Source organism: Cricetulus griseus, chromosome 10, assembly GCF_003668045.3.
Source record: "Cricetulus griseus strain 17A/GY chromosome 10, alternate assembly CriGri-PICRH-1.0, whole genome shotgun sequence".
Classification (NCBI taxonomy): domain Eukaryota; kingdom Metazoa; phylum Chordata; class Mammalia; order Rodentia; family Cricetidae; genus Cricetulus; species Cricetulus griseus.
The window spans coordinates 23,114,179-23,138,302 of NC_048603.1; positions in this window are offsets into that span (position 1 = coordinate 23,114,179).

Genomic DNA, 24,124 nt, shown 5'->3' on the forward strand with positions numbered 1-24,124 from the left:
TCTGTTTGGTCTTTAATTAAATTAACTTATTAACCAACTAACTAACTAACTAGCCAGCTAACTAACTAACTAACTAACTAACTGTAAATCACATTCACTCAAACTCCCTGTAGCTATGACCCAATGGCTCTAGGATAGCACAGACAAACAGTCTCATCTTTGGAAATTTGACTTAGTAATATGGCATCCACCAAATATCAGGAGTCAGGGTCAGTACATATCTTAAGAATACTTACTGTATTTCTGTTTGTTTCTTCAGCTGTCTACCACTACCTCCACAGTAATCCTGCTGCAAAAATGCAATTGATTGTGTGTCATACCCTTAGTTTATGCATTGCCTACTTAGGAAAAAAAGCTCAAAATTAAATGTTTCTACAATATCCTCTTGGTACATAAAATGTTCATTGCATCCTTATAAAAACAGATTTATAAAAAATAGAATAGTGGCCAGGATATCACCCACGTGAACACATAAAGAAGAAAAATATAGTATTTTTTTCTCTTCATGGATCTTTTGCTGTGACCTCCATGTTAGAATTGCAACATGTCTTCAAAGAGACTTTATTTTCCCCCAAAATAAAATTGCAAACTATTGGTATTCTTCTGTTCATCTTTATGCAGATATGAGGGCTGTAAGGTTTAGGTCATGCACAACCATACAACAATTGTAAAATCTGTTCTAACTCCTGAGAGTTTAAAAAAAAACTTTAAAAAGGTAAAATATCAGAGGGAAAAGCTCTCTTAGGATAGATAGGAAGAAAGAGAGCTGTCCTGCCCTTTGTGTAGGAGCAGTCATTTACATGATGGCCTTTTATCATCATGTCACCTTTGGGTACCTGACTGTGGGCTTTGAAGACACCACTAACAAGTCATCCAAGCTTTGTTGAGTGTTTAATACATAATAGACACTGTGCTGAGCATATTTGTTCCATCTTCTTTAGTCTTTATGGCCTCCATGGGGAAATTATTCTTGTTTCATGTATGTTAGCTGGAGTAGTTCAGCCCCTGAACACTTGAGAATCTGCTCCACTTGTGAGGAGGTGTGGAGAGATGGATCAACAGCTATGAGCACCAGCTGCCCTTACAGAGGACCTGGGTTCTTTTCCCAGAACTCACAGAGTGCCTCATCACTATCACTCCTTCCAGTTCCAAGGGGCCCAGTGCCTGCTTCTGGTCTCCATTGGCACTGTGGATGCACAAACACACACACACACAAACAATATATTCATGTACACAAGATAATGATAAATAAATATTTTTAATTATTTCTTTTTGAGATTATAATAAAATCATATCATTTCTCCCTTACCTTCCCTCCCTCCAATTATTCTCATATATGCATATATATTCATAAATGCATAAATATAAAATGATGTGAATGTATGATATGATTTAGGACTAACCACTAGGTATTGGATAAGCCACTGTTGCACTCTTTCCTGAGAAAGACTATTTTTGTGATCTCAGCATTCTCCTCAGTTGTCTGTTTTTAAACATCCACTTTGCCTCTTTAACTTATTATGGAGATGATACAGACTTACCATAAACTGAAAGTAACAGAGATTGTCTAAGCTGTTATGTGACTACACAATGTATGACATCAAAACTACCCAACACATCCCTTAGTAAGCAGATTCAGGAAAAGTGTCCCTTGTGTGTCTTCCTTGACTGATTCCAGTTCATGTTAATGTTAACCAAGTGTCACTAACAATAATAATCCTTCATGTAGATTAATGATGGATGGCTTACACTTTCATTTATTCAATAAAAACTCTTTGAATGGCTGCTAGGAGTGAGATCTAAGGCTATGACTATGAATGCATTGAAGTGTCTTCCCTCATGAAACTTTTCCATAAAAGTTAGAACAGATGTCATAGTTATATAATGTAGCCTATAATGACAAGCGCAATGGAGAAGATACAATAGTAAAGTTAAAGGCTAAAGGAGGAGCTCCTTCAGCCTGGAAACACGACACAGGACTTTCTCATGCAGGTCCTGCAATCCAGCACCCAAAGACCTGAGTATTAAACCCTATACAACTGTAGGACAAGAAGTAGACCACTGTCTGTCCCGTCCTGCAGGACATCAACCTGGGGCAAGAGAGTCAGGGATAGGGAATGGGGACAAGAGACGCAGAAAGAACGACCACAAGACAGGATTCTGATCAAGTGGCAAACTTTACTTTTCTCAGGTTAGCTTATATAGTCAAGATATGGGGAGGGGCAGAATGGGTTGTTTGCATACCAGGTGTTAGTATGGGCAGGATATTAGGAAGCCACAAAGAGGATGTTTGTCAGGGTAAAGAGTTTATGAGTAAGAGGTCCAGGAAGGGTTGCCTAGGTGACTGAGCCTGTGGGTGGAGGACTGGGTCAGGTTTCTTTTCTTGAGCTGAGGTTCTAAGGAGCTGCTATGTAAAGGTTAACTATGTGGCCGGCCAAGCATGGCCTAGGATCTCATGCCAAGCCCTGAGATTTGGCTCCCAACAAGTGTCTACTGTTGCCGGGAGGTCCTGAGAAGTGGGTGCAGCCTAATATGACAACAAACAGTTTATAATGAACTTGCTGTGAATTCACCCAGAACCCATCATTCGGATGAAACTCATGTGTTAATGTACAGCCTCTGGTGTTTTTATAGAAGTGAAAGATAATCCAACACAAGACCCATTGGGCCCTTGTCCTAATGTGCATATTCCACATGTTATGTCAGTAGTTAAAGGAAGAGTTAAGCATCCCATTGACAAGTAAACTCCTCTATCAATTTCTTCCAAACCTAAATGGGGTAGGGGATGCTGATTATCAGGGAAAGTTAGAAAAATCAAACCATTCTAGAATTCTAAAATAATCATACAATGATGCAATGGTGGAATTCACATCATATTGGTAAACAACAGCATTAGAATTGGACTTTAGGCTTACAAACAGGAGGGAAATCATGACTGGTAGTAGTAACCCAGTCAATTACCTGGGGGCGGGTGATGTCCCGGATCTTAGGAAGTAACCATTTCCCTCCACTTTATTAAACCAGTATAATTTCTAACTGCATTTTAAAATGTATCCTTATACCCACAAATAAGCATGGCTCTCACTCTTCATCAGAGAGCCTTCTCAGCTACAAATGGAGACCACTACAGAAAACCACAGTTGGTCAAAATGCAGAGACGATCCCAAGTGATCAGTGGATGCCCAGGTTCAATACACATTTCTATAACACATCTCCTGCATCTAATGATCAGGGAACATTCTCCAAGAGGGGAAAGAAAAATTGTTAAGTACCAAAAGACCAAGAAAACTGCGTGAGATTGTCTCCTAGAAGTGACAAGGAAGCTACACCCATGATACTTCAGCAATATGACTGCCTAAACATGACCTGAACAATGACAGTGCCACTAAATGTGCTACCATGGAAGGGAGAAATTGTAATGGCCCCACCCCTAGATAGAAAATTATGTATTTTTATGTTAAATAAAATTAAAAATAATAATCAAAGTCCAGATGTTGTTCAAAGAAGCCAAACTAATTTTTGAATAGCAGTATATAATAGAGGAGAGGGCTCAGAAATCAAAATTCTGTTCATGACCTCCAACGTTCTACCTCTAGGAGCCCTAAAATTTTACTTCAAGCAAGGTGTTAGCCTCTATTTGCCCGGTTGTGAGGTTCAAATGAACCTGCATTAATTAAAGTACTTTATATACAAAGAAGGGCACCTAGTTCAAGGGGATAGTTATTATTGAGAGAGAATCACATTACAAAGTTTCATTATCATTATTGTCTTAAATTTAATGATTTAATTACCTTGCTCCAGGCAGACACATAAATATTGTGCACATTTCTCTGATAAAATACAAACCCCATAAGCTGATTCATCACAGAGAAGAAATTGTTCCTGGTGTTGAATTCGGAAGAAATATTGCTCTTGGATTGTCTAAAAGGTGCCATTTTCTTCAATATGGATAGGTATTTTCATCCATGCTTATAATGGTGTTATTTGGCTTTCCCCCATTCCTTCATTATGTGAATTCCTTCTGTGAAAAGCTGTTGATGAATACATTTGTCTCCGTTCTAGTACAGAAAGCATAGAGGTGACAATGGAGACCTCCCAGGAATTCAAACCCATTATTGCATTTCTACCATTTTAGACCAGAAAGAAATTTCCCTGGGTAATTCTCCCCTTTCTTAAAAGGACATGAGTTTTGAATCCTACTGCGGATGCTATTTTATGACTTACTAATTATTGTATCAGACAACTCACCTAACATTTCAAGCTTTTGTGTCCTTACCTTTTAAGAATATATGCGAACCAAATGAAAAACTTCAAACTTGGATGATGAATCATCGAAACCAAACATCTGTGTAACCCCTTTAGTGCTCAACACTGGATAAAGAATCAACTTAATAATAAAAATTGGTAGGAGCAAACTTTTAAATTGTTTTATGTGCTTAATGATTTTTAAATTTATTAGATTTATCACCAGTTTAAGGCATAATTAACCAGGTGCCACTAGGAAACACTAAGATGCCATTCAGCCATTTGTTTTGTTTTTTGTTGTTTGTTTGTTTTTCGATACAGGGTTTCTCTGTGTAGCTTTGGAGCCTATCCTGGAACTCGCTCTGTAGACCAGGCTGGCCTCGAACTCACAGAGATCTGCCTGCCTCTGCCTCCCGAGTGCTAGGATTAAAGGTGTGTGTGCCATGAATGCCCGGCCCATTCAGCCATTTGGAACCTCATTTTATAGCTTTTAAAGGATGGTAGAATAACTTTTTACCTTAATGTCTTCTATTTTGAACACTGAGAAAGGGCTCAGGAGAGCCCACCCTGAGTAGATATGTGCTAAGTGTAGCTGACAGAAACCCCCAGACCTGTGGCACTGTGGAGACTGATGTCCACAAGTGCAGAGCTATGTATGGCCTTTGCCAAATCCAAAGCCCAAAGATGAAAATCTGAGGATAGAAGACTGATAGCCAGGGAACCCCGCACAGAGGGAAACAGTGTTAGGACAGAGCCCATCTTTGACCCAAATAAGACGTCCAGTATCCCAGCCAATCAGAGGGAAGAAGGTCAGATGAAACCGGGGATGCTGGCAGGGCATTGGTGGCGCACGCCTTTAATCCCAGCACTGGGGAGGCAGAGGCAGGTGGATCTCTGTGAGTTTGAGACCATCCTGGTCTACAAGAGCGAGTTCCAGGACATCCTCCAAAGCTACAGAGAAACCCTGTCTGGAAAAACCAAAAAAGAAAAAAGAAAAGAAAAGGGGGATGCTGAACTCAGGTTTTGCCCTCTGAAGGAGCTTGTGACTAATCTTCTCTTCTTCCTCTAAGCTGTGGTTCAAGTGAAATGTGTACACAGGTCAGGTGAGTGAAAAAGCGCATTTTACCTGCAATGATAAGGTCGGGAGACAGCATTGCCTTCTCTGAAAGCTGACTCACAGTTCCTGAAACAATATCCCAGTCTGCAGGGGAGAAGGTCTCACTCTGTTTCCACGAAGCAGATGGAAACGTGTGCCTGAGGGACACAGGCTGCACAAGCGACACATGAGGACATTCTCAGTCACTCGAGAGAGACCCACACAGCATCTTTGGCGTGTCCACTCTGTTCTTCCTCCACTCCAACTTCCCCATTGCCCCAGTGACCCCAGTTCTCCTTCCCACTAGGAATGGTGTCATTCAGCCTTCATCTGGGCCATCTTGTCTACCTTCTCCTTTTTCTTCCTGACCAACCTGAGTACTCCCAGCCTCTTCTCCCATCACAGACCCTTTCTGGATGCCATGCCTCAGTCATACTGTACCACTCATCAATCAAACACTAACTGGCATCATCTCCCTTGTCTATGCACAAGTTATGCCTTCCTTTTGGAGTCCAGTGACAACTTGTATATTTATGAGTTCCTCTTAATTTCTCTAAAGCCCTTTCCAAGTACTGCTTCTTCTCTTTCTTCCTGTGCAGCAGCCCAGCAGCCCTCCTGGTATGTCCACCATGGGCTTTGACTGGCCATTCAGCCATGTATGCGCTAACTCTGTGTTTGCTTGCTTCCCCATACTACCAGTTTTTTAAACCAGTGAGGGCAAAACATTCCCCCCAAAAAAACCAAAAACAAAATCCCATGTCTTTTCATGTTTATATTCCCAGCATCCAACACAGAGCTCAGTAATGCTGGAGGAATTGAATCAAATAGAATGTGTTCCCTGAAAAACATGAGGTATGACTTCATTAGGCAAAAAAACCCAAATGTTTCTATCAAGCCTACATCATAAAGGAGAGAAATTCTACTTGCTTCTAACTCATTAGGGCTATAACCCACCAAATCATTGCTGTGCATAAAGCCTAACTTTAAATCCTACTCTGAGGATGTTGCCATATAATTCAAACAAATGCTTGTTTGTGCCATCTGTTAATAATCTTCCTGCATTCTTATTGCTACAAATGAAAGAAGAGACAGGTAATGCTAGGCACAGCATCACAATGCAGATCCCACCTTCTGTCTGGAAGGATGGAGTGCTCCGAGATGCATTCCTCTGTGTAGATTAAATTTGCTGTCTTTTCAGCTAGAGTTATGAACCCTCTGGGGCAGGGAAACAGAGCACTTGAGACCCAAGGCACTAATGAATTTTTCATGGAACAATCTTCCTTACTGTGAAAGGATGTGTATGTATAGCCAACTCAGGGCTCTTATGAACTTCTCCAGAAAGGAGAATAATTGGGCAGCTGTTTGAAAATTTCCTCTTAGCCATGGCTCTCCCTACTGGATCTTAGTAAACTGCAAATGTTCTGCCCACAGACTGAACCAGGCAAACTGCAAAGATGCTCAACTGGGTGGCAAGAGAGAATTTCCCATCTCTGTTACTAGAACAAAGGGTTGTAACATTCAGCACTACACGGTGTCAGAAGGGGCGTAAACTTCAGTGTCTTAAACAAGCTACTTTGTAGACTCAGAGAGAAGTGATATGGACAGAGGGTTATCCCATCAAAACCCTCATGGTTTCATCTGGCTTATAGCACATGAAAGTTAGCCAGCAGGAGAGTTTCCTGTTCAGTCCTGCAAAGAAGAGTACAGTATCTTTAGAAATATTGTCATACCATCTAGTTATGGGGAGGAATCAAGAGCAATGACAATAGCTTGTTGTTCTGGATGCCTCTAGTTCCTCACTGACCATAGAGTGCCTGGCAATGAGATTTTCATTTAACAACCCATGTCTTCTGTTAGGGGAATTGTTCACTAAACACATATTGATTTAATATTTTAGGTTATGAGCCTAGCTTTTAATGACTGAGCCAATCTCTCCAGCCCAACACATGTTGATTTTAATCATGCTGACTATAAATGTGAATTCCCATTATCAAGGCCAGAGGGAAATAATAAAGATATTCCAAATGCAATTGAATTAATTTTCCCTGGGGCATTTCTTAGATTTTTCTTTGAAATTGTCAGTGCTGGATATCAGCTCATATTACCGTAATTTTCTTATTTTTCTCCAAATTCGATGCAAGCTCTTTTGGTAATTAATGAAGCAGGTGATTTCATTGTGCTTAAGTTTGCATTCAGTGTTGGCCCTCACACATGCAGCTCTCGACTAAATAGACCAGATTTCTAACATTCACAGAACACATTGAAGTTTGTGTGGGTCCTTTGAATATATTGGCCCACTTAACAGAGGTTTTATCATTGTCTCATAGAGAATCTGATGGAATGAGAATTGACATTGCACTACCAGTAAAAGGCGGAGCAGGGAGAAATTTCCAAGAATTTAAAGATTTGCCTCTTGGGTTTTTCTACAGGTTTGAATTCCACTTCCAACACAACCTGGCTATTTGAGTGTAAACAAGCTCCTTCTGTTCCCTGAACTTGAGTGCCATGTGTCCTGTGGATACTGATGCAAGGATTTAGACAGACAAGCTACACCACCCAGCCCACCGGAGGCCCCAGATAACAAGTAATTAAGATCCCCCCTTTTTAAATCTTTCCTGGCTTCCCTCATCTGGGGCTCATTCCACAATTTCAATCAGTATGTTTTCTCTCATCAATGACTTCAACTTTAATCGCTAAGTCAAAAGAGTCCTGTCACTTTAATGTACAAAATCAGCCATCCCTACCATTTTAAAGTAAGATCGTTCTGTCAAATGCATTTTTAGTGTTGTGGAAACTGTCACCAAAACTCGTTTTCATAAAATCTACAACTTATAAGATTGAACTTCAGATTTCTGTTAAGAAACTGGAAATTTCTTAAAATACTAGAACGACATCTGCCATAAGACAGCTGTATCATTCTTGAGTGTAAACCCACATGACTTTATATATTACTGTAAATATACCTGCATATCTATGATCATTGCTGCTCTATTCACTACAGCAAGGAAATTGAATCAACATAGATGACCATCAACTGATGAGTGGATACGAACAATGGAATATTACTAAGCTGTAAAGACAATGAAATTGTAAATTTTCCAGGTAAATGGATGGAACTGGATAAAATTATACTGAATGAGGTCTCTCAGGATCAGAGAGACAAACGTATATATTTTTTGTCATATGAAGGTCATAACTTTAGTTTTCTAGTTTGTATGTTTAACATTGAATACATGTGGAAGTTAAGAAAGTAGAAACAGGCTATGTGGGTGCAGTTAGGGAAATGGAATAGCAGACTATGAGTGAAATAAAAATAAATAAGGAAATGCTGGGGCAATTGACTTTCAAGTAGGTAACAGAATGATGGGGTTGAGCAAGTAAGAGATCACGACAAGGCATAACCAAAATGAATATGCACAGAGAAGCTACATGAGAACCTATGGTCATATAACAAAGTTTTTTTTTAAAAGGTAGTAACAGAAGATAATGGAACATATTTGACATGAACAGACAAAGTTAGAACACTGGGGACTAAAAGTACATGGAGATGGGTACAATGTGTAGGGGAAAGGAGTGGGATACCCGAAACTAAATTGTGAGTATATGAATAAACCTCAGTAGTCTGGAAGTGAATTAAATTATAGTTTTCAAAAGAGTTTGAGCAGAAGCATCGCACAGCGGTGAATTATTCCAAGAAGACAAGGGTTATTAAATAAAAATTTCAATGCCAGGCACAGGTTACCTCCCTATGAATTATTTATTCGTCAAGAAGTTCCCAGAGACATCCACGAAACCCCGGCTACTGCAACTGCTCTTGGTTATTCAAACTAACCAGATGCTAAAATGCTATTGCTGAAGTTGCCACACATTTTGGTTGCAGGACGCACAGAAGTCAATCTTGAAATTGCCAGAAAACTCTCCCAGCTGGCTCCCAGCATGGCGTTGGTAGATGGAAGGTGCCATGCAAGTTTCTGGATGAGAAAAAAACACCAATGACTCCATCCACAGTTGGGCCCAGCATTCTAAAATAGCAATGCAATGCAATGCAACGCAACGCAACACAACACAACACAACGCAATACAATACAATACATTGCAGTGGTATTACTGCTGTTGTTGGTACCCAACTGGATTTGAGGACTGCTCAGCAGCCAGTATTCATGACGAGTACTGTAAACATGGTTGTCCCATAGTTAGGGAAGTCATAGGCCCTGAGGCAGAACCTAGTGATGTCATTTTTCCAAATGGTAGTGGTGCAACAGATTTGTGCCATCACAATCCTTGGTCAGAAAAACTTCTAACTACAAGAGGCAGCCATTGTTTGCAGAGGCACCTGACTATTTCAAGTGCCAAGGACAAGAAACGGTGAGTGTTCAGCAGTATATGAGAAATCTACATCGACCTGCCCTCCCTGCCCAGGGCTTAAAAATTCTAGCTAGAGGGATAAGCTTCTATTGGTTCAATTCCACTTGAGGAACAATGGATATTTGATGGCTGCTGAGGGAGTATGTCCATGAGTTTGTTTCCCATGCTGCTGTGGATGACTCCATGCCCGTGGACAGAAGGTCATCCTTGATTGGATACAGTTGGCTAATTAAAAATTATAAAAGGATAATGGAAGTGAATCTGCTGGGTGGGGAGAGGTTAGTGGTGAGGTGTTAGGAGTGGCTGTGATCAAAATACATTGAACACACGCATGCAAGTTTCAAAGAATTAAGAAAAGTAGAAATAAATGGAACTTACATAATCTATGGGTAGTAAGTGTCCATTGTCCCTTCTTCCTCATAGTGGGTGGCCACCCCACCATTCTACGTTCTCTCTTTATGATTTGGTTTCTCTATGTACTGTGTTTAAGTCAAATAGTGAAATATTTGTCAGCTTTGGATTGCTTAATTTTACTTACTATAATATCCTTAAGCTTATTGCATATTATGTAGTAGATTTAGAATTTTCTTTCATTTTTAATGCTCAATAATATTCTATTGTTTGTATTCCCATATGTTGGATGAACCATAAAAGGGCCAATAAACACTTCTGCTGCTTCTGCTTCTTAGCTATGGTGAATCTGTTGACATGGGTGGACCCATCTTTTCAAACCCCCACTTTCAGATGTTAGATTAAATGCCCATAAAAGAAATTACTGTGTCATATGGAAGCCTTATTGCAATTATTTTTGAGCAACCACCAAACTGATTTCACAGAGGCAGACTGTTCTATTTTCTGGTTTTGTTTGCTTGCTTGCCTGTTCAACATAACCATCACAAATGAAATAGCATGACTTCTCATTGATTTATAGTTCTCTGATGACTAAGAATGTTGGACATTTTTAGTGTGTGTGTGTGTGTGTGTGTGTGTGTGTGTGTGTGTGTGTATGTGTGTGCATGTGTGTGTGTGTTGTTATTGTGCATATCAGGCATGTGTAGATGAGAATTCCTGTTTGTGAGAATATTCATGTGGAGATCAGAGGACAGGCTTCCATGCCTGTCTTTACTTCCAACTTCTCTGAGACCAGGTTTCTTGAGGTTCACTGCTTGATGCACCAGTAGTTTCCATGAAAAGCACTAACAGTCTCGTAGTACAAACATCATTTACAACAAACCGGATAAAGATGAATGAATCACAGACCAGCGTAGCTGGCGTGCAAGCTTCTGAGAATTCCCCTGTCTACATTCCCATATCTCATAGATTCCCTGAAGTTGCAAATGTACAGTAGGTGGGTTGTGAGATCCAAGTTCCTATCTTTGTGCTTTCACAACCAGCATTATCTATGGAGCCCAATACACATTTTTAATAACTGTTGGGGAATATATATTAAAATTCTATACCCATTGGGAAACAGGGTTCTTGGGTTTTGACACTGTATTTGGAACCTCTCTTTACATCTTATATATTAAATTCACAAACACATAATTTGCAAGCATTTTCTCCCTTCTGTGGATTGTCTTTCTAGTCTGCTGTCTTTTGATGCACTAAAATTTTAAATTGTTCACAATCCGACTTTATCTTCTTTACGGTGTTGTTTCTCTCCCGTTTAGCTTTCATCCCGAGGGAGAACTGGCAACTCATTGTGGGGAAGCTTTACCCATGTTTTTTTTTTTTTGTTTCATGAAGAGTTTGTTATCATAAGTCTTATGTGTAAGAATCTGGTCCCTTTTGGATACATTTGGTATTAGGTAATAGTCCAAATTCAGTATTTTGTAGCAGAGATTCAAATGTTCCACTTGTTGAAAAGACCATCTTTTTTTCCCAGTAAACATTCTTGGCACTGGCATATAAAACTCCTTTAACCATATGGGTGAGGTTTATTTATGGAATTTCTTTTCCCTTCTGTGATTTATGTGACTATTTTTCATCCCAGCCCCATAGTCTTTTAATTACTGGGAGTTTGTAGTGGTTTTGAAATCAGGGAGTCTTTTTCTTCAGCATTTTTGTTCTGGCAGCAATTAGAAGGAGAGTGTTATTTTGAGAATAATATAAGCTTTAACATGCAAGAGAATTGGATATAGATTTTAGTTGAGCACTGCTATGGTTTCTGTGTTTATAACCCACCTCCCAACGAAATGTACGTTGAAACTTAATATCCTTTGCAATGGCAGGAAGTGGAGATTTTGGGAGGCAGATTCAGTAATGAGGCTTCTGCCTTTGTAATGAGATTAAAAGTCCTTGTAACATAGGTGGTGGAGAGGTTCTCAACTCTTGTGCTTTGTCTCTGACATGGAGACATAATAGGCACAGCTTTCACTCCTTCCAACACATGGGAACACAGCCACAGGTGACCACAGAGCAGCCTTCACCGAATGCTATTCCTGCTGGCACCTTGACCTTAAACTTCTCAGTTTCCTAACTGTGAAAAGAACCATTTTAGACTATTTTTAAGTTATGTTCAGTGTCTGTTACAGCAGCCCAAATGGGCTAAGGCAGCCACACAAAGCTTTGTGGCCTTCGACAAACAGGTATTCTACAGACCCATTGCTATCATCATAAAGGCAACCGTAATGACAAGGGTTTCAATTAAGCCCTTAATGTCAGCTTGAGTTTTTTAGAAGTGCTTTAGATTCATCATACAATGAAATTGAGCTCCACAAGGCTTCCTGTAAATTTCAGTACCAGGTTCTAGAGAGAAGATTCAGTGTGTTGAGGGTAAGATATAAACAATGAAACCAGAGCAGTGCTCAGTTAGAATATATGACAAATTCTCTCTTGGATTATAAAGCTTACATTGTCCTCAAAATACCACTCTCCTTCTAATTGCTGCCAGAACAGAATGCTGAATGAAAGGGCACAGCAGCTGACAACTCTTGATGCAAAATCAGGAGGACTGAAGTTGAGATCTCAGGATCCATGTAGTAAGCCATGTGTCCAGATGTCTCTGAGAGATTCAATGTATGCATACACTTATGGACACAGACACATACATACAAATAAATAAACTCAATCTTTTAAAAGATAAGATAAATTTCAGTATAACTCAGAAACAAATAGACAACATGGATACATGAGTATGAACTAGCTTATACTTCCTTTGACAGCATAGCCTGACCTTCGGTGATATGGAGCTATTAATTGCTAATCTTTAGCTCATCTGCTGAGAACAATGCTTCACCTGTCAAAATGTTCATACTTTTCATGTCAAGTACTTTCTATTCCAAATAACCCTCCTACTTTCTGTGATGCATAAACTATTGTATCCATTTCATGTTCACTTTCAAAATTCCAAAAACATCATGAAATTGGACATTTTCTAGTCTAAAGGTCACCAGACAATGGGTAGTTCAGTTGCAATATCTCCCCCACTTTATGGTTCAAGAAAATGGCACAAGGAATGGTGAAATTACTTGTCTACTCATACGAGTTTGTCTTCTGGGCAGTAGACTGTAAACATAGGTGACCTGGGTTTACAGATCACATCTTCACCACAAAGTTCTAGTTTTCTTTGAGCTACATGAATTAGGGATGATAGTGAATCTTGATTTTTCAGTTTGATGGGATTCAGCATACCCATGGAGAGGGAACACCCAAAGGTGTGTCTGTCAAGGCATTTCCAGGTTGAACTTAGTGAGTTGGAAAGACTCACTCTCAGGGTGGGTGCCATCATACTATGGGCTGGGGTCTTTGACTGATAAGAAGGAGAAAACCTAAGAGCCATGTATCATTCATCTCCCTCCTGACAACAGACAAAATAGAACCAGTTGACTTACTTTTACTACGGTGAGGAACTATATACTCACAGATTATAAGCCCAAAGAAATCCCTGTTGCTAGAGCTTTTCTTTCTCAACTGGTCCTGCCTAACCCTTTAGCAACCAAATAAACACATGGGTGCTATATTAGTTATAAAACTGTTGGTTGGTAGCTAGGGCTTCTTATTGGCTAGCTCTGCCTTAAGTATTAACCCACAACTACTAATCTGTTTATTTCCATATGGTCTTAGCTTACTGGAGATTGCCTGGACCTGTTACTCCTTTGACAGCCTACATGGCAACTCTGTGGCAGACTCTCCCTGCCTACCTTTTCCAGAATTCTCCTCATCTCATAGTCCGGCCTACCTTTCCGCCTCTATTGGCCAACATTGCTTTATTCATCAACCAATAAGAGAAACATATATATACAGAAGGACATCTCCCATCAAACCCCTTCCTCCTTCAAATTGCTTCAATCAGAAGTTTCATCACAGGGATGAGAAAAAGCAATTCATACAATCTTCAAGAGGCCTGTGATGGAGTCCCTGAGGGAATCTAAAATTATTCAGCTCCTTCTGGATCTTTCTCTCAGTCTGCTTTCTTGGATGCTGAGAGAATAATACAACAAGGCCACTGCTTAACCCACCTGAGGGGAATATGGGCGCTTACAGTGATGGACACTGTAATGAGCATCTGGAAGTCTTTTGTAGGCACTGGCATGATGCCTTTTCCTTGTTGGTAACCTCAGCTTCATTTCCCCACAGGTATGGATGGCTGTCTCTGTGACCACAGCCTTGCTTAGTTCAGTGTGCCTTCTCACTGCCATTTCCATCCCAGCTTCAGGAGACTAAATATTTTGCTAGTTAACATCATGCCTTAGATTTCTCGTCTTGTGCGGCAACTGAACATGATATATTCACTTAGAACCAGCAGCTCCGACAGAAGTAATATAAGCCCTGCCATTTAACTTGCATTTAATTGTCTTAGAATGGGTCTGCTTATGAAAACACTCTTGGCTCTTTATTTATTGTGAGCGGATGTGTCACAGTGTCATCTGGAAATCTGGAAGGGGTCAGCATTCAGTCAGTAACAATGTCACATTGACCAAGGTACGGCAAATGTCTAGACACTAGGCCAGCAAAACAGGCAACTTGAGTGGCATTAGGCACTTCGAGAAAAGTGATATTTATTTCTAGTTTATAAGTAAACAGCAAGGCATGTGGAAAGAATCTTAAGGAGCATTCAGTTTTCTAATTGTGTGAATGTGGACAACCAGACAGAGAAGAGAAAAGAGATGCAGACAAGGTCACACAGCCAGTGTCTAAAGGCTCATCTGGGCAGTTACACAAGCCATGAACCCCGAGGTCATCCCAGCCTCATCTATCTGTAGGCATACTTCAAGCCATTGCCAATTCCATTTTCAAAAGATTCAAGGGGAAACTTCAGCTACTTAAAATAAATCAGGGTCAATAATGACTCCTCATCTGCAAAAAAAAAAAAAATCCTCTTTCAAAGTTTCTCATATTTTATAACATTACTTCTTTTCCCTTTTAGCCAGGCAACATTAGTTTTCCTCTAGCTCATTAGCTGTCAAAAGAGAAATCCATTTCTGAGTCACTTAAGAAACTACCGTGTTTATCCATGTAATAATATATGTACATGCGAATAGAAAATGAAAAAGATAATCACTTATGATCATGCCATGCTTATATTTTGTCCTTGGTGCATTTAATAAATTAGTGACTTTCAAATAAATGTCTGTTGAGCTCACAACATGGAGAAATAGCACACTGCAGAAAATAACCTCTTTCTGGAAAGATTGCACTTCAAATCAGGAGAAAAAGGCAATGAGTAAGAGAAAAACTTGCTCATCAATCAATGGACTCTTTGAATCTTGCTACCCACACAAATTAATTAAAATTGTCTCTCATTAGGCATTTTGTAGTCAAAGATACAGCAGAACACAAAATGGACATGATTTCTGCCTTCAAAAAGTTTAGCATCAGTAGGAAATACATTTAATGGAATCTCACTAAGATACAGTCATGTACAGAGACTCACATGACAGAAATCGTGAATATTTAGGGAGAATATACTAACATGGAAGACAGGGCCAGATGTGAAGAGCTGTACAAAATACCTTGGGTTCTATCTAAGTGTCAGAGGGACACCATTGGAAGGTTTTCACAGGGACATGGCACAATATTTAGTGTAGTGTTGTATTTTGTTTATCTTTTAAACTAGGGTTTGAAGTGGTTTTTGTCTCTCAAGGTTAGAGCAAGGGTGGCAGCACACAACCTTCCTCAGAAGAGGAAAGCTAGACTGGGTCTATGGCCAAACCACCCTGGATACCTCTGCATTTTCCAGACTTTGGGATCTAGGACAGGTCAGAGTGTTTGGAGGGAAGAAACTCTGAACTTCAACCAATCAAAATAAGAAGAGAGTGGGGGCAGGGGTGAGAGCTGAACAGCAAGCCAGATACCACCACTTACCCTAAATAAACTAGGAGAACAAAGTAGCCCTGGGTCTTTCAAAAGAATACAAACCGCAGAACCTACAATTCCAACCTACAATTCCAAGCAAGTAGCAAGCTTGCAAGACAAGTATTTTCTTTCTCCATTGCTCCAGAGATAAGAAAACTGAAAGCCAGAGTATTTAAATATCACATTCAGCATGATAAAAATAGCAAGTGCTAGAACCAAGATACATGCTAATGAAACTAAGGCTGGCAATTAAAATGTTTTTATGGAAGGCTTTATTCTCTTCTTCTTTGGCATTGTCATGTGAATATTTTGACTGAGCTTAATTCCCTACTTAAACAGGATATGTAGGTGTGCTTATAGTGTGTTCTATTTTTGTCTCCAATCATTCTACCTCACCACACATCTAGGTAAAAGGATTGCACATCTACTCTCATTGCTATGAGCCCTGACTCTCTTCACCACGGAAGACCTGCATGGCATGAGGTCAACCTTGCAACCCGCTTAAACCAATCAAGAGAATGTGAGCAGCAGGGGTGTTTACTAACTCCAAGCTGAAACATTGGAAGGTCCAAGAGATAGGGGCAATGGTATATTATATTAAAATACTGACAAATATGTTTAAAAACAAAGCTAGCAAGTAAACAAAAATCATGAGTTCCAAGTTCTAAAGACAAAAGCAATTTTCTACAGCAAAAGCAAGCAGAGGCCGCATTACAGTTTCATTCTTCCAGTTTGAAATTAAAGGTTTGCTTTAATGAATGCATATTTTTATTTCAGGAAACCTGCAAAAACAAAAACGAAAGTTTGTCTTGTCAATAAGAAAGGGGCCGATGGAAGTTAACCACTGAATTCACTCTGCTTTTCTCTATAGGGCAATGGTGTTCTCAGAAGGCAGACCACTGGTTCAGCCTGGGTACCATGGGGTAGCATACAGGAAGAGTCAGAGCATACATGTAGCTGTTGCCATTACCATGAAAGCCGATGGAAGGTCTCATTGTCTTAATTCATCTGTGCCTTTATAGCCAGATCCCTGAGACAGGAGAATTTATAAACAGTAGGAAAGCTCTGTCGTGTGTGGCATGTGGAAAAGGTCTCTTGTTACCCGGACATCTGGAGGGAACAAATACCGTCTCCTCACGGCTCAACAAAGAACGAAGGACAAGAAACCATTCTTAGCATGCTTAACCACAGAGTAGGATGCCAACCACACGGGGGGGGGGGGGGGGGGCTGATGGTTCAGTCACCACCCACAGGCCACGCGTTTTAATTGACCTCCACCTACTTCTCCATCCTCTTTGCTGCCCTCCTCCTGGTCTCCTTCCTGTAAAGAACCACTGCCTTCCGTGTTTTTTTTTTTTTTTTTTTTTTTTTGCGGGGGGGGTGGGGGGGAGGTTTTGAGACAGGGTTTCTCTGTGGCTTTGGAACCTATCCTGTCACTCGCTCTGGAGACCAGGCTGGCCTCGAACTCACAGAGATACACCTGCCTCTGCCTCCCGAGTGCTGGGGTTAAAGGCGTGCGACACCAACCCCGGGACTCCCTTTTGCTCCCTTTTGTTTTTATGTCACATGCAAGCTACTCCTCTCTGTTTCCTCTTCCCCTCTCATGGCCTGCTTCCTACCTTAATCTGTCTCGGTCTCTCTCTCTCTCTCTCTCTCTCTCTCTCTCTCTCTCTCTCTCTCTCTCTCTCACACACACACACACACACACACACACACACACACACACACACACACACCACACACACATCTATATTCTGTATATAAGAGAAAGCACCAAGCACCATACTACTTGTCTTTCTTGATAGGGGTTATTTCTCTTAACAAAATGATGCCCCCTTTTCTGCGTCTATCACGATTGCAATTTTTCTTTATGTTGTAAGCCACATTTTTAAGAGTGAAAACGGAACATGTTGGAAAGGCCCTGGGGAGTATGGACACCGTGCTATCCCTCATCTGAGGTCTGGATGATGCAAACCTCACCTTTGGCTCTGGACTGCAGTTTTGGATTCGCCCTGGACATGATTCATCACCTGACTATGGAAGCAGTGGAATGCTTGTGACCAAAGCAGCTCCCAGATAGTGTCAGGAACGGTTTATGATGTGTGTTCAGTAAGGACTGAATCGACGAATAAGTCAGCAAACAAATACCCGTTCTTTCCAGTGCTGAGGTTTTATTGAAAGCCAAACTTCTCTTCCTTGTAAAGAAAATGATCACAACTGAGTTGAAAGGATATCAGCCTGCTGTCATTCATTTTCCTTTATTCCAACTGGTTTGCCTGTAGAGACACTTAATTATTTATACTGCGGTTAGGAAGTGCAACCAGGCCCTTCTGCCTAGGATGCTGTTTCTGTTATTATTAGTCTCTGAGCTGGTTTTTTTTTCTTTCCTCCAACACAATGAAGGTGGTGAGATGAGTGGCTATGCTTCTCTTTCCAAATCCTGAAAGCGTCCCGCTCAGCAGATGTCTGACTCCTGAGCATCTAATGAGAGCTGTGAACGACCTCATTTCCTTGTTGGCCTCAGTCCTCTTGACCTCAGACAAACAGATAAGGAGCAACACAAGAGGAGTGTGGATGATTTCAGCGATTTTACACCATTGTCTTTTCTGTTCATGCGCAAGCTGAGCAGAGCTGTTTAGTATTTGCATTTTGCCAAAACAGACTGCGCTGTAGCACTTTTCATTTCTGAAATAAAAACCTGAAAATGCTAGGTTTCCACATGCTAGAGAAGACTAGGAGTCCACATTTCATTCATTCATTCATTCATTCATTCATTCATTCTCTCTCCCTCAATTCCTCCCTCTCTTCTTCTAGCTCTTCTTTTTATTTTCCTTTTCTTCTGACTGTCCTTCACTCCCTCTGCTCTTTCTCTCCTCTCCTCTCCCTCTTTCTTTCTCCTTTCCTATATTTTATTTTATCTTCCCAAGATTCTCTTTTGCTGGCCAAAATATTAATTCAAATCATGATCTGTATAAAGGTCCCCAATATATTTAACAAATGTGTGTTTCATGGCTCAGTGATTGGCACAACATTTAGAAAATGGTATGTGTGTGTGTATATATATATATATATATATATATATATATATATATATGTTTAAAAGAAACTGTCACCATTCCCTTTCCTAATTGCAATGATGGTGACCTGAAACATTTATTCTGATTCACCTCTCTTAAGGATATCTACATAGAGAATTCTTCATCCTCACTGTTGGTAAATGATTCATAACACTCTCCCAGTTCACGGTTATTAGAAGTGTAGCTATAAGTGCTCATTCTGCTTTCAGAGCAGACGGGTCCCAGTGTAAGTTTGGAATATATACACAGGCATTCAGGGTAAAAAGCACTATATTACAATTAGATCATGACTTGGGATATCCAAAGTTAAGTTTGCATTTGTGAACCTTCAAGACTAAATAAGGTCTTACAAATAAATCCTAGTGTCCGCGTTGGCGGTTCTTGGAAAGGCAAACAATTCTCCAGCACATAGTTTATAATAATTTGCACACTGGCAAAAGTGCAGGAGGCTCAGAGGATACATCATTTATCCTGAATGGCATGAATAACAGTAAATAAACAGGAGCGGTTGTTTCCTGAGCAGTTAATGTGTGTTGTTCTTAGTTAAGAATAAGGAGGGTAGTGTGGACGCAATGTGACTAAGTTGTCACTATAGAGTTCAAACAATATATTCCATTTGTAAAGCCTGTTTTTCATTCCAACAGTGTGTGTGTGCTAGCAATAAAATATTTAGCCTGTTGCTTGTAATGTTACACTTTGGAATGAAAATATGGACTTAACTACCTGTATTGCATACCAAATATAGAACCAAACTATCTGGTCAAATAAGGAATGAATTCATAACATTTTGTTTTCAGTGTATTATACTCAATCAATTATTTGAAGCCTTAAGGGAATGGTATTTTTGAAGATTTGCACTGTTTAGATACTTGAAATATTGCTTTTAGTCATCAAACACTGATTGTTGTGGTCCAGGATACTCTGTAAAGCTGAAATAGGCTAGAGTACAGCCCCCAAATCCTAAAGTCTTTAAGAGTCTTGAAAAAAAAACAATATCCTGGGACAGAAAACAGAAAGACATGGAACAGAGTAAAACATCTGGAGGTTAAGTCTTTGCTACTCAGCAAGCTTTGACCTCTTCTACATGGGGAATAGATAAGATAAACCAACTTTCAGAAATGCACAGATTAGCCTAGAGAGATATGGTGCCTGACTGAGGCTTAGAGACTGACAACAAGTCAATAAGGGTTCGCCAGAAGATTGAGAAATGTAAAACTAGTGCTTGCTTGATGAGGAATTCCTCCAAATGAGGAAGCCTCCAGTTTGTGCTCCAATGGGTAAAAAACCCACAAATTCTCATTCTCATGATCACATCAAGAAAAGGTGAAAATTCTGAAGGACATTATTTTTGGACTTATGGAAGTACTGAGGTCACAGGGCAAGGGCCATACCAAAGCTGTGTGCATTCTGGAACACACAGAAACTCTCTCTGGTAGGGTACTCAGCTGGTAATTTCAGCACACTTCTGGAGGCTGAGTGTGAAGGCATGGAGAATGGGATCTCTTGGGAGACATAGTCTTTTTTTTTAATTAAAAATTTTAAAGTAAAATAGAATTAAATCACATCCCCTGTCTTAGTCACTGTTCTGTTGCTGTAGTGAGACACCGGGACCATGACAACTCTTATAAATGAAAATATTTAATTGGGGGTTTGTTTACAGGCCCAGGATCAGTCCATTGTGATAATGGCAGAGAGCATGGGGACACGCTGTGTTGGATAAGTGGGTAAATCCTGGTGGAAGAGGGAAGAGGAGGGTGGAGGGATAGGGGCTATACCTTGCCTGGGTTTTGAGGCCTCAAAGCCCACCCTCAATGACACACTTCTTCCAGTAAAAGCTGATCTTTCTAATCCTTTCAAACAGTTCCTGGTGACTAAGCATTCAAATATATGAGCCTATAGGGGCCATCAAACCATTACGCACCTCCTTCCTTTTTCCTCCTCCAACTCCTCCAGAGCTCCTATTAGCTCACCTACGTCCTCTCAAACTGAGTCATAGTCTTAAAGGAGCCTTCTCACAGCTCTGTAACAGACAGGGGGAAAAATCACCCCAATGAAATAGCCCCAGAGTGTTCGTAATGAGGCCTGCCCTCTCTAGAGGGAGAGGACCTGCAGAGAGTTATTCCATTTGGTAGAACATTTTCTTCCACTGGAACACACTATGCTGTCTTAGTTTTGTGTTACCCTTGGAGGGAGAAATGCGACAGCTTGGGGAAAGACATGGTAGGGAGGGATAAAGGATGCTCAATCAAACCACAATGACTCTTGCTCAACGATGTCCATAGCAACATTATGCAGGATAGCCAGAACCTGGAAACACCCTAGTTGACCCTCAACTGAAGAATGGATAAGGAAAATGTGGTACATTTATACTATGGAGTATTACTAGACTATAAAATACAATGACCCCATGACATTTGAAGGTGAATAGATGGAACTAGAAAAAAAATCATACTGAGTGAGGTAACCTGTAGGGGATGCTGTAGCCACGCCTGCGTAGGGGCTGGCTACATACAGGTGTGCCTGACCACACCCTCACAGGCATAGAGTGAGGCGTTCAGGTTTCAATTTCGATTTCACTTCCAGCTTACTGTCCAGACTGCTTTCCATCAGCTGGCTAGGTCGCTCTGTAAGTAAGGCTTTTTCCCTATTAAAATCCCTTGTATTTTTACCTGGCTCCGTATTGGTAATTTCCAGCATTAGTAACCAGACCCAGAAAGACAAACATGGTATATACTTACCCATAAATGGATATTCGGAGCAAATTATACAATAACCAACCTATAATACCCAGCCCCAGAGAGGCTAGATAACAAGGAGGGACAAAATAAGGATGCATGGATTTCCCTGGGAAGGGGAAATAGAAGAAATCTCCTGGGTAAACTGGGGGTGGGGAGGGGGTGGAAGGACGGGAACTTGAGAGAGCAGGTTGGACAGGGTAGGTGCAGGACGGAAGGGGAGAATAACAAAAGAGACATCTTTATGAGGGGGAACTTGGGGATTAGGGAGAAACCTGGCACCAGCTAAACTCCCAGGAATCTACAGGATGACCCCATTTAAGACTCCTAGCAATAGTGAGAGGGTGCCTGAACAAGCCACCTACTGTAATCAGAGAGGTGACTACTCTAATTGCCACCAGAGATAATCTGTCTAGTCATTGATGGAAACAGATGCAGAGATCTATAGCAGAGCCCTGGCTGAGCTCCTGTAGTCTTGCTGAAGAAAGGGAGGAGAGATTTTATGAGTCAGGAGAGTCATGAGGGAGAACCCACAGGGATAATTGAACTGAGCTCATGGGAGCTCATGGACTCTGAACCAACAGTTGGGCAGCCTCCAAGGGAGAGACCTAGGCCTTCTGCATGTGTATGACAGCTGGGTAGCTTAGGGACCTTTGTAAGACTGCTATGCTAGCAGGAAGATTCAGACCTGTCCCTGGAGCGTAGCAGGACTTTTGTAACCTGTTCCTCATGCTGGGTTACCTTGCTCAGCCTTGATGCAAGGGGAGGAGCTTGGTCCTGCCTCAACTTGATGTGCCATGGTTTGTTCAGGCCCTTGGGAGACCCGCCCCTTCCTGACTGGGGACAGAGAAGGAGTGGAAAGGGAGGAGTCAGATAGGAAGCAGGTGTGTGTGGGGGGAGGGGGTTGAGGAGATGGGGGGAGGTGAAACTGTGGCCAGTATGCAAATGAACAAAAAATATTTTTAAAAAACACTTGAGAAGATCTCCCTCATGAGACAAAGACCCAAGGAAAGACAGAGCTTTGATGACCTAGGACAGTGGTGTGCTATGTAAAGGAATGATATATGCATTGCAGAAATCCTGCCCTCCCCCCCAAAAAGAGGGAACCAACCAAACAAATAAACAAAATATGGGCAGTGCTCATGGCCAAGAACTTCCAAAAAGTAGTGATAGATATCAAATCTTCAATGTGGAAAATTTGGAGGATATTTGGGATGATAAAATCCAAGAAAACAGACACATAAAACCATTGCTATTACCACAAACTATTAAACCAACTCTCTCTCTCTCTCTCTCTCTCTCTCTCTCTCTCTCTCTCTGTGATGAAAACTTTATTCCCTTGTTTTCTAAACTTATAAGGCACTCATTTGAGGCCAGATTGGTCGCTGCAATGCCAGCACTTGGGAAGCTAAGGCAAGATGATTGTATGAGTCAAAGTTCAGTCTTGGATGAATAGTGAGGTCTAGGCCATCTTGAGCTACAGTGTGGGACTCTGGCTCAAAAACAAGAAGCAAACATTTTAAAATCATGTCTTCTGTGACACATTGGAAAATATAAAGTGTTTGCAGCAAAAAAAAAAAAAAATGATGTTCTTAGTTTTCTTTAGTCCATAGCTTGTGAACGTACTGAAAAAAGCAACAGTTTTAATGTGGCCTTTGTGTTGTCTCTCGTAAGATTGGCCAAAAACTACTCATAATCCAGGATTAATAAAGATCCTACTGTACTGGAACTTTTCATAAACAATAAAAGCTATTTTTAGTAGCCTACAATCCATCTTTATCTCAGCTGTTATCTTTTAATCTAGATATCCTCTGCTGCACACATGGGGCTTAAATAACTAGGACAGCACATCAGAACTAATGCACTTTCTTGAATTTGATGGCTAGTATTAGAGAGAAAGTATTATGGTCTAGTCTAAGTTTATTTCTAAGCCTTCACATTAGTTAAAGTTAAATCATGCTTCTCCTCATTCATTCCACAAAGATCTCCTAGAAGAATTTGTGCAGCCCTTGTGTTTCAAGAGTCAAGAATCCAATGGGAAGATATATAATTGAAAACAATAGAGAGAGCTGCATAAGACCTCCTAACCCAATGTATCTGTCATACTTATTCTTTTGCAAGTACAGAAAAATAAAATAAAAACAAAACAAAACATAGCCTTTCATGAAGCAGTAAGTTAGCAAGTGCCTTGCAGGAAATTAAATAAAAAAACAAATAGTTGGGGAATTATGTCACATGCTAGGCCAGCATGAGTGATGAATTATGAGGCCCTCTATCTCCTTCCCATTTTCTCCAACACTAGGAGGATA